The sequence below is a fragment of the Marmota monax genome, unplaced genomic scaffold (genome assembly GCF_021218885.2).
Source record: "Marmota monax isolate L192 unplaced genomic scaffold, Marmota_monax_Labrador192_F-V1.1 WCK01_AAM20220418_F8-fsc00125, whole genome shotgun sequence".
Lineage (NCBI taxonomy): Eukaryota > Metazoa > Chordata > Mammalia > Rodentia > Sciuridae > Marmota > Marmota monax.
The window spans coordinates 6,157,591-6,169,977 of record NW_026695235.1 but is presented as its reverse complement, the minus strand read 5'-3'; positions in this window follow the sequence as shown (position 1 = coordinate 6,169,977).

Here is a 12,387-nt window from a genome sequence, read left to right as displayed (position 1 = left end):
ACTATAACAAAACACCTGAGGTGATTTACAAAGAGAGGTTTGTTCTGGCTCAGTTTCAAACATTTCTGTCCATAGTGTGTTGGCCCCATTGCTTTTGGGCCTGCAGCAAAGCAGCGTGTCAGAGCAGGGGGTGCATGGTGCAGCAGAGCTGCTCACCTCAAAAAAAGACAGAGGGACAGGAAGAAGGAGGTTGGGTCACACAATCTTCTTTGAGTGCACACTCCCAGTGAGCTAAAACCTCTCAGGAAGCCCTACATCAAAGCGGCCACCTCACCATAGCACCACCCTGGGAACTAGGCCTTTAAGACTTGGGCCTGTGGGGACATTCTAGCTCCAAAGTATAGCAGACGCTAATAATCATGTACCTGTTGTTCCTTCTCATTCTTTCTGCCACACCTCCAATTTTGTTTCAGGGTAGCCATCCATGTTTGGAGGCAGATAAAGGCATTTATATTTCTTTAGTCTTTCTGACAAGTAGATTTTGGCTAATGGACTTGCTAAGGCTTCCAGCAATTTATTTGGCAGCTTTTAAAAAATGCCTGAAACACATTTGTGATGCTGGAAGTGTGTGATCACCTTGTGACTATGAGGCAACACATATGAAGTGGTTTGTTAAGTTTGGTTTTCATTTGCTTTTTTTATGGTGCTGGGGGTCAAATCCTGGGCCTCACACATGCTGGTCAAGTGCTGTACTACTGAGCTACACTCCTAGTCCTATTTTTATGTTTAAATCCTTCAACTCTTTGGAATGTAGCAGGGCACCTTTTTTTTATGTATCTATTTTTTTTATTAGTTGTTCAAAACATTACAAAGCTCTTGACATATTTCATACATTTGATTCAAGTGGGTTATGAACTCCCATTTTTACCCCTTATACAGATTGCAGAATCACATCGGTTACACATCCACGTTTTTACATACTGCCATACTAGTGTCTGTTGTATTCTGCTGCCCTTCCTATCCTCTACTATCCCCCTCCCCTCCCCTCCCATCTTCTCTCTCTACCCCATCTACTGTAATTCATTTCTCTCTCATTTTTTTTCCCTTTCCCCTCACTTCCTTTTGTATGTAATTTTGTATAACCATGAGGGTCTCCTTCCATTTCCATGCAATTTCCCTTCTCTCTCCCTTTCCCTCCCATCTCTCATCCCTGTTTAACGGTGATCTTCTTCTCATGCTCTTCCTCCCTGCTCTGTTACAGGGCACCTTTTTTTGAGGCACAATTTGACATTTACCTGATCATTTACCACTTGTCAAGAGATCCACACTAGCTTTCCTCACGTTACAGAGTTTCAGCTCTACTTTCCAGCTCCTCCTAAATTAGAATTTACCTGCAGACTTCTAAAAGCTCCCCGAGTTCAGCAAGCTGGAGGGAACCTCTTGTTCCTTTAACCTGGGAGAGCAATTTTATTTATTTATTTATTTATTTATTTATATTTTTTTGTACTAGGGATTGAACCCAGGGCCTGTGCACACAAGGCAAGCACTCTACCAACTGCGCTATATCCCCAGCCCCCCGAAGAGTGAATTTTAAAAGGAAAAAAGAAAATTCATCAGTCTCACCATCCAACAATTGATTCTGCCTCTGCCCCCAGGCTGGAGAATGAGGCACCAAGGGCAGACAAAGAGAGGGGACCCTCAGTAGCGGCTGGACCAGAAACTCCAGGTACCTGGGAGAGCAGCAGCCTTCCGCAGATGGTTGCAAACAGGGCCCACTTGGAACAACACTTTTCCCACTGAGCATTAGCACTGCCAAGAGGGCTTCTCAATCCATTACAAGGAAAACAAAAGGAGAAACCTTTCGAATAGCCATTTTATTGACTTTTAGTGCTGCCTTTTGGTTTTTTGTATTTCCACTGTTATTTCCTTTCTTTGCCCCCCTTTTTATCTCCAAAGGTACAATTTTTCTAAATGGACTAAATAAATACTCCTGTGAAAGGCCAAATCCATAGCAGGATATGGGAGACATGGCAGGGGTCTGGGGCAGGAAATGCTCTTGCCAGGGAGTCAATAAAGTAATCTCTCTTTTGAGGTGCACTTTTGAACTGGGAAAGAGTGAGTCTTTCAGGCAAGAAGAGGAACAGCATGCACAGCCCCAGCTCTCTGCAAGCACAAGTCTCTACAGGACACCCTGGAAGGTGCTAGTGAGCTGCTAGGGACCCTTAAACCATCTGTCTTACTCTTGGAAACCTCTTTTCCCTGGACCAGAGCTCTGGACCCATTTAAGCATGGACTGTTCCAGAAGAGGTTACCCAGGGATAAGATGGAAGCCAGTGGAAGCTTGCTGAGGCCAGCCTGCGGCAGAAGCTGAAACCACAGACGGCACTCACATGCCATGGGCTCTGATGGGTGGTGTGGGCACCATGGAGGGTTGGCAGGCACTGACGGACTCACTCCCAAGATGTCCACATCCCTGCCTTACAGACTAAAGGCCACAACCCTGCCTACTCCCAGCCAAATGGCAAGGAGGCATGGCACTCTCTCTGGTCTGAAAGAGTGGTACCAGGAACGGGAAGGCTCACAAGGCAGCAGTTCATGTCCCCTCTGTTGGTCCCCGAGTCTTGGGCTGGATGCTGGCAACAGCACTATGCTCAGGTCAGCAGGCCAGGCTCAGGTCTCCTCCTCTGTAAACGAGGCACTGGCCAGAGCAGCTGGGAAGTCCTGGCCAGCTCTCACGCTCCAAATGCTTCCTATTTCATCCTCTAGTGGCCAGAAGAGAAGCAAGGTTGGGTGGGCAGCTTCAAGCACCCTTTCAGACATCTGCCGGCTCTCCCCTTGGCGGAGGATATTTGAAGCACAGATCTCTGGGTCAGATATTTGAAGCACCTGACCTCTGAATAGCCACGCCCACCCCTGTGCCTGGGCCTTTTTGCAGCCCTACATCAGCAGGATGTGGTGGACTCACTCAGAGCCACATTTTGAACACACGCGACCTTCATTTTAGGACATCTCAAATGGGAACTGCCCCGAGCAAACTGCGGATCCCACAACACTGTTCAGTTCCACAGGGGCCCAGGTCCACACCAAGCAGCAGATGCACGCATAGGAGAAGGATGGTTGGTGGGTGGATGGTGACTTCCTGGATAGGCTGGTGGTAGTCCAAGGGTGGGTGGGCAGATGGCAGGACCAAAAGTGAGTGCCTGTTCCTGGAATGGTGGATGGTGGGTAATGGGCATGCAGGAATGTAGTGGGCGGGTGCGGAGCCAAGGTGAACGGGTAGGTGCACCAGTATGTGGCTATAGTAAGGAAGTACAAACACCCCTTCATAACAGCTTTAGAAGGAAACAGCTAGGTTCACAACAATTCCAACAAAACTCCGAAAGGGCAATTTGAGAAACACGCACGCACTTGGTGCGTGGTGTGACGACGCACCTGAGTCCACGCTTCGCAGAAGCACGCCTTCCACCAGGTTTTTATTATTTCCCACCTGTCGTTTCACAGTCGCACCACAGAGCTTTTCTTAACAGCTAACTCATTCATCCAGCAGCTAGCCATTCACTGTCTGGATTTTGCAGGGCATCGTGCAACAGGTTGGTTCTATTTCTTTTCAAATAAAAAAATAAACACAGTCTAGAGTCAGGCATGCAAGGAAATGAATTTATAAGTGCAAGTTGTGATCAATGCTGTGAAGAAAATGATCCCGTAGTAGTGGAGAGATCCTTGATGGAGAGGGAGATACTGAGCTGAGAGCGGAAGGCCAGGAAGAGCTCGTCAGGAGGAAAGCAAGAGAAAAGGGACCCAGGTGTGGGCACCAGCCTGTGCAAAGACCCATGTCGGGACAGAGTTGGCATCCCAGGGCACACAAGAGGCCAGCGTGGCTGACGGAATGGAGCAGGGTGACCTCTATGCTGGTGTGCCTAGGACAGTCCCCCAGGCGATCCTGTTGTCCCAGCATATCTCTCAAAGACATCCTGGTTTGGATAATACATTGATGGCCACTCTGAATGTGAGCAAGAAGCAAATGGTAAGAAATGAGGTGGAAGGGACTGTGGGAGCCAACCACAAAGGCCGCACAAGGAATTCTAAGCTCACTGAGAAACCACTGGATGGGGCTTCTGTGATGTCCCCAAGGAACTGGTGTACACAGCAAACGCAGGTGGGAAGTTCCAGAGCTGAAATTCCCATTCACTCATAAATCCAAATGTATTTAATGAGCACTCCAGAAGTTGCAATGTGCACGTGAAAAGATCCTCCTTAGGGAAATGCAAACCAAGATCCCCGGAGGTACCACTGTGCAAACCATCGTGGTTTGAAAAAAGAAAGAGCAGAAGTGTTTACAAGTCAGCTGAGAGGCTGGAGTTCCCCGACGCTGCTGGAGGGATGGAAAGTGGTGCAGCCACTGAGGACAACAGCTTGGCTCAACACAGAATCACAGCACGTACTGGCTTCTCAGGTCTGCCACAACTAACTACCACAAACTGGTGGCTCCTTATCTCACAGCTCTGGAGGCTGAAAGTCCCAATCAAGCTGTTGGCAGCCTGGGTCCTTCTATGGGGGAAGGGTCAGTTTGGGCCTCTCTCCCAGATTCTGGGAACACAAGTATTCCCTGGTTGTAGATGGCCATCTCCTTGCGTTCACCCTGTCCTTCTTCTATGCCTACTGTCTCTGTCCAGGTTTCACTTTTCTATAAAGATAGTAGTTACACTGCATAGGGTCCACTCTCGGAGCCTTGTTTTACTTCAGCCCTTCTATACAGACCCTATTTCTAAAGAATGTTACAGATTAAAGTACTGGCTGGGGTCTCAATGTATCATTTTTTTTTTTGGGGGGGGGGTACATAATTCAACCCCTAAGCCAACTGTCACAGCAAACCCTTCAGAACTGAAAACAGGAATTCAAACAGACACTTGTACAACACTGTTCACAATAGCCCCAGTGGATACCACCCAGTGCCCATCAACGTGAATGAGTACACAGAGTGTGGTGTAGCCACACAGGGCAGTTACTTGTCCAGAGAAATGGTGCCAATACAAGCCTCCATGTTGAGGGAAACAAGGCAGATAAAGGACTGATAACATACAATTCCACTTAAAGGAAGTATCTAGAACAGGCAAACTCATCAAGACCCAGAGAGAGAGGATGCCCATGACGGAAGGGAACCACAGCTTCATGGACACAGAGCTTCTACTGGGGATGAGGATGAAGATTTGGAGATGGACAGTGGCAGTACCACAACATAGTATCATGAATGCCATTGTTTATATACTTAAAATGGTTTAAGATGGCCAGATTTTGTCATATACGTGTTACCACAATAAAGAAGAACGAGGTCCAGTCCCTGCCCAAGTTTACAGGCTGGTGCTGGTGGTGATGCCCTGCTGGGAGGGGAGTGCCTTATGCTCTAGAAACGCCCTTGGGGATGGCATCCATCAGCGGGGGGCTGGGAGGGGAAGGCTTGAAGCCATCCCTGGAGACTGTGGCTGGTGACCTGTGGAGTCCCAAGCTAGGGCAGGGACACCTAAGGATGCCTCTAGGACTTCCACCCTCCGCAGGTCAACAGCCAGCTCAAACAGATACCAAGAGGGGCTGGGGATGTGGCTCAAGTGGTAGCGTGCTCGCCTGGCATGCACGGGGCGCTGGGTTCGATCCTCAGCACCACATAAAAAATACAATAAAGATGTTGTGTCCACCGAAAACTAAAAAATAAATATTAAAAAATTCTCTCTCTCTCTTTTAAAAAAGAGAGAGAGAGATACCAAGATGATGCCTGGATTTCCTATCAATGTTTTCAATTTTAGAAGTAAAACAAAGTGCTGATTAGCTTGGAGCAGTAAGAAGCACTTACTGCAGAGACAGGTGGTGCTCGGTTGGAATGTTCCCTCCCAGTCTCAGGCTGAAATGCCCTCTCCATCATGATGGTGTTGGGAGGGGACCTTTAAGAGGTGTTCCACATGGAGGGTCAGGGAAGGGGTCCGCAGTAAACTCTGGGGAGCTCAGGCTCCTTCTGCTCTCATCTTTCTCTTGTGCACTTTCTCACCACATGACGCCCTGTGCCATGTCATGATGCAGCAAGCAGGCCCTCACCAGGGGAGGACACTCCCCCTTGGAGTTCCCAGCCTCCAGAACAGTAAGAGAGCAATCAATCAACCACCCTGTCCTAGTAGGAAAGCAAGCCAACTAAGACAGCTGAGTGCCATGTCACTTCACCCTCACGGAACACGAGGAAGGAAAGGCTATTCTTACCCAGAAAGCTAAGCCACACAGAGGCATGGGACATCTCAGGCATCACTTGTTCAGTGACAGTCCAGTGCTCAGGGCCCTGAGACTACTCCCTTTCTGCCAATGGCAGCCAGAGTACTTCTCTGACAAAGCCAGGCAGGGAGTTGGCAAGCTCAGTCTCCTCTTGTTGTACTACCAGCTATAGCTGAAGTCCTCCATGGAACACTCTGGATTCTGCACAGGTCACCCAAGAATCTCCACTGAACCATTCCACAGCACTAAGACCTGAGCCCTGAAACAAGACTGAGAACACACCCAGAGAAACTGCCTTCCCATCCAAAGGCTGGTGGGGCACCGTGACCCCGCTCCACTTCCAATCCTTCCATTCAGCTAAGCACACAGAATGAATGCCCCATGTTACTCTGGAACACAGGACTCCGACTGCACAGCTCCGCTTCTGAGCAGAAGAGCACCAGAAGACAGGCAGAGGGTGAGGCCAGGGCTCTGCCAAGCCTGGGACTCGGGAGAACCAGAGGTGGTTTCTGGCCCCACCCGGCAGAGCTTGGGTCCATGCCCAGCAGACCCTGTGTCTTACACAGGCCTCTGGACGGCAGGGTTGTATTTCTTCCATCTGTTCATCAGCCAGGAAACAGGAGCCCCTGATTAATCCACAGCTCTGGCTTGAGAAGAAAAAATAGCCAGTGACTCAGGGGCCAGAGCTGAGACCAGACAGACCCTGTTCTGTTGCTGAGGCCAGGCTGCTCCATGGAGCTGTTGTGTTCTCTGCCACTGAAGTGGTTTCTTCCACTGGGGAAGTGCAGTGGTTTGGCAGATTGTGTGTTTGGAGGTCCCCCTCTTCCTGAGGGGTGTGCATCCTGGAAAAGAAAGTCCCAAACGGAAAGTGACATTATCTTAAATACTGAGAGGAGGGAGCAGCCTGTGGTGTGGCTCAGAGCACACAGGGAGAGCCAGGATTTGACTCCCTACAGAGAGGAACTGCTTGCTGAGGGCTGAGTGGAAATGGAGCTGGCTTCCCACCTGGTGGTGAGCTCCTGGTCACTGGGAGGATTCAAGAGAGGATAAGTGAGACAAAGCAACAGAGATGGAACAGTACTCCTGCATTAGAAAAAGGATTTGTTGGTGGCAGAGAATCTATGCACCTTCCCCAGTCCCTTCTTCAGGGAGACTGGGCAGACATGCTTGGTCCCATTGGCTTGGCTGCTTCTGGCCCTGAACCTCAAACTCTAAGGCTCTCCTAATAAGAGCTCTAGAAGTTCACATCACTAGCAAAATAACCACACTCTGTTGTCCTGATCATCAAAAATGCCCCTCAAATGTGCCCATCCCTCTGCCCCCAAGCTGGCACTGGTCCAGGTCCATCCCTGCCTGGACCATAAGGGTAGCCTCCTGACCAGGGTTCCCTCTACAAGCCTTTGTTCTCACAGGCTCCAGAGAGCTCCTTCTAAAACAAAGATGTGGACTTCCCTTTGCACTATGATTACCGCCAGGCTTCCTTCCCGGTCCCCACCCTCTTCCGTCCTTATCACACATCACCTGCCTGCTGGCTCCCCAGCTCTAGGCACACAGGTATATGCCTGTCCATTCCCCAGACAGGCCAGGCCTTCCCACCTCAGGGTTTCCGGTTGTTTCTCCTGCCTGAAATGCCCACCTTCATCTCTCCTCATAGTCAAGTCTCAGTTTAAATGTGCCCTCTCAAGTTGGCCACTTTTAAAAATAGGCCCACCTCCCTCTACCCTATGCCCATTCTCCAACACTGTCCTTTGGGACCACCAGCTGCATGGGCTGGAGCCAGTCAAGGGGGAGAGCCTTTTCTCCAGACACCCAGCTCACACCCACTTAGCTTCTGGTCTTCATCTGGATCTTCTCACAGGCTGTGTCTTGAGCGCCCCCTGGGGGTTAGGCGACCCAGTCCCACCTCTCTCTGACTACTGAAGGGAAAACAGGATGGATGTGGCAAGGATTTGGACTGGCTTCCCTTGATGTCCTGGGGGTTTGCCTTCATGCAGGTACACTCAGGTTCAGGCTGGCTATGTGGTCTCATTCCCTGTATGATGATGCATTCTGGTAGTACAGTATGTAAGAGCAGGCTTCAGAGCCAGGGACTCACAGCTAGGTTCTAGCTATAACTTTAAGAAACTGAACATGCTTCTTAAGCACTCTCTGCTTCAGTTTCCTCACGCCCCCAGGACCTGCTGAGGTTCCAGCAAGCTAGTACAGGTGGCAATTAGCTGACTTCACCAGTCTCTCTGAGGGCTATCACCATCTCTTCCAACCAGCACTAGCCAAGGCACTGGGAACTTGGAGGGCCTTGCCTAGCCAGCTGGGGACAGCTCAGAGGACTTGTTGCATTGTAGCAATTAAGTACTTTTTTCCTGGTTTGGGTTTAGCCATGTGACACTGGCTCCTACTTTCCAGACAACCTTTCCCACAGGTCTGTCTTCTGGCCTTCCAAATTTCCACTCACCTGAGAGTCGCCTTATTTGGAAATAGGGTCTTTGTATGCATAATTAGTTAAGGACCTTGAGAATAGATTGCCTGGATTAAAGTGGACCCTGAAACTAAAGGCAAGTGTCCTTTTAAGAGAAGGGAGAAGACAAGAGGGCAAAAATCATGTGGAGACAGAAGCAGAGGCTGGAGCAATGTAGCCACAGGCCAAGGAAGACTAGGAGCCACCAGAAGTGGGAAGAGGCAAGAAGAGTCTTCCCCTAGAGCCTCTAGAGGAGCACAGCCCTGCTGATACCTACAGAATCCAGAGAGTGAGCTTTTGTTAAGCCACTTGAGATTAATTACATGGACTAGGATGTAGCTCAGTGGTAGAGCATGTATGTGCAAAGCCCTGGGTCAGTCCCCAGTGCTACAAAAAAAAAAAAAGAAAAAAAAATCCATTATGGCAGCTCTAGGAAATTAAGACAGAGGCTCCCATACTTCGTTTCCTACCAGCATGGTACATGATGTTTTGTGTTACTTCCTAAGCACTGGCTATTTAAAACACCCTTTTGGGGCTGGGATTGTGGCTCAGCAGTAGAGCACTTGTCTAGCATGCACGAGGCTCTGGGTTCCATTCTCAGCACCACATAAATGTAAAATAAAGATACTGTGTCCATCTAAAACTAAAAAATATTACACACACACACACACATACCCTTTTGCAACTGTGAGTATGAGAGCCTCACTCAGCATTCAGCCATCACCAGAGATGCTAAAACTGGAGCCCTGTCAACCTGAAGAAGTGAACAAATTGTCATTTCAAGTTCCTGCAGCTGTCACAGGCTCCCACCTCCTGCCTAAGGTTGGCTCCTCCAGAGGCCGTTCTGGTTTGGCCTTCTCTAGTGGGCATCCCCAGAGCTAGCCTCCTGCAGGCATCATGACTGCTCATCTCCCATCCCTCAGGATGCTCCAGGACCCTGCCTGCCTGCCACAGGCAGGTCTTTCCTTGCCTTGAACAGTGTGAATCCTGTCATGCCCCAACATGGCCCCAAAGCTGGGATCTCCCCATTTAATGAGTTCTGTTGATATCTCTCAGTGACAAAGAATGCAATTACCCAGTAGGACTTTTGTGGAGTTAATTTTACAGCTTCTGGCAGAGCAAAGGTCATCTAGGAGGAGCAATGTGAGATGGGGCCCAAAAGCATTGTTTTTTAATCCAAACACCTGCAGCACGTGCTCCCATAAAGGAGGGGGTCATGTTCAGTGGCAAAGGAGGTCAGAAAGGGGGCAAGAATGGCTGATAGGTCAGAAGCTCATTCAGGGGTCACCTGCACCAGGTTCCCTACTCTTCCATGTAAATCCATAATGAGGGTCTTTCTGTTACATTTTAGACAAGAAAGGCAAAGCTCAGAAAGATTAAGCAACATCATCCTTGGTCACACAGCAAATGGCAGAATCCCCGTTCAAGCCAGGCACAAGGGCTCAGTCTGCAACTTTAAAATCACTGTGATTGTTTAAGACCTGTTACAAGTTAACTCACAAGCACTTTTGGTTGTTTCTTCTATAGGAAAGAGACTGCTTTTAATGCTGTTTCAATATTCCTAAACTGCTCTTTTGGAGGTTCTCAGAGTATCATGTATTCTCATTTTGTAGATGAGGCAATCTGGATGGAGAGGAGTTATCTCTAAATGTCTGGGAGGCCAGATTAGCCACGGCTTTGGGATCCAGACCAACTGCTGCTCAGAGTCTAGACTGTTGGTCAGCTCAAGCCATGTGCATGCATCTCAGTTCCCAGGGTTGGCCTGAGTTAGTGGTTAACTTTGTGTGTCAACTTGGCAAGTATTTTGGGGTGAGATTCACATTTAAATCAGAGAACTTTGACTAAACAGACTGCCTTCTATAAAGCAGTAGGCCTCCCCTAGTGAACTGGAGGCCTGAAAAGAACAAAGACTGCCCCCCCCTGAGTCCCAAGCAAGAGAGACTCCTGCAGAGAATCCTCAGGCTCCTCTGAACCACCATCAGCCCTGCTGGGTGCCCAGAATACCAGTACACAGTAGGGATACTGGACTCACCTGCCTCCATAATCACATGAGCAAATTCCTTATACCAAAATCTCCCTACATACTCATATCCTGTCAGTTCTGTCCTCTGGGGAATCCTAATACAGTGGTTAACCTCCGAGAAATCACTGAGAAAATACAACTCAACTTAAGGAGGAGGTACCTGCCTCTCTTAATCCTTTAAACATACAAGGAAAATGCTGCATTTCCATTTTATAGATGAGGAAACTGTGGCCTGGGCAGGTGAACTAAAACATGCAGTCACACAGCAACTTAGTGACTGATACAGAAATAACTTCACCCCTCTAGCTCCAAAGTCCCATGCTCCTTCCACTGCCTTGGCTCCCACACTCAACAGCCACATTTTGGGGAGAAGTCCACAAACACTTGACCACTGGCCTAAGATCCCTGCCACCATCGTCCCTCACCAGTCCCTGTGTGCCAGCTTGTAGGTCTAAAATTCATGTCATGTGCTGCCTAGATTCCAAAAACTGGAACAACCTCTAATGGCCTAACTGCAGGTGCCTTCCCCACTCTGCCCCTGCGAGGGGTCCCCAGTCAGACCACCCTCCTATTCACAGGGCTAAGTGTACTGGGTACCTGAGAGGACAAAGACGTCCCACTCCTGGATGAACCCAGGACACCCGATTGATCTGACCACCTCCTTCTTCACCCTTCCTGAGTCTCAAGCCAGGCTGTAACCAGCTCTTCTGAGACCCCTCACCCTGTTTTCCCATGGTCATCTCCTAATGCAAACCTACTTATGTTATTGTTGGTCCCCCAATCACATCAGTTCCATGAGGGCAGAGATGAATTTCTGCTGTCCTCTGATATGTCCTCCAGAGACGAGAAAGTACTTGATAAACATTTCTTGAATGAACAAAAAAAGCAATGAGCACTCATGTATTACTTTCATTATCCTCTCACCCCAGCTGCTGAGCAGTGCTCTACTCCAGGTCTGGTCACCATGGGCCAAAGCTAGTATAGGTATCTGGCCCTACTTGCCCTCGCTCTCATCGAGGGGCAGTGGGCCTGAAGTGACAGTGCCTTCCCGCCTAGGAAACACAATTGCTGAGTAGATTCATAGTGGGAACAGTGACCTCTAGTGGCCATGAGAAGGGGTGTGTGAACAGTGTCTGGAGCTTGGATACACAGGGGACGCCTGTGATTTTGGCCACTCATTCATTTGTGCACTCTCACTAAGTTGCTGAAGCTGGCTTTGAACTTGCTATCCTCCTAGCTCAGCCTCCTGTGTTGTTGGGATTGCAGGCCTAGCCACCATGTCCCTGGCTCTGTATGCTGCTTTCGCTCAATTTCTCATTTCAGCATGGATGGCTCTCCTGTCTTTGCTCCTATTCCCCTCCTCTACCAAGAAGGTAAAATCCAGGCTTTCAGAACTGTGGGAGTACATGAGACTCCAAAGTGGGAACAGGAGTAGACCAGTCCATCTTCTAGCACCCAGGATATCCCCAGCGCTAAGGCCTCAGGGCCACAAAGTTGCTTAAAATGGACACTGATAACTATTTTGGTTAGAAGGGTCAGGGCATTAGCAAAGTGGCAAGTGGTGCTTTCAGCAAAGACAACAGGGGCAAAACTGAGCAAAGGAGGACTAAATAAGACCTGACTGGCTGCTACCCACTGTGGCATCCAGACTGCCAGGGAGCCTTGCCTGTGGGCGCCTCCTTAAGGCTGGTCAGCCTGGTTATCACTGCAGGCCCAG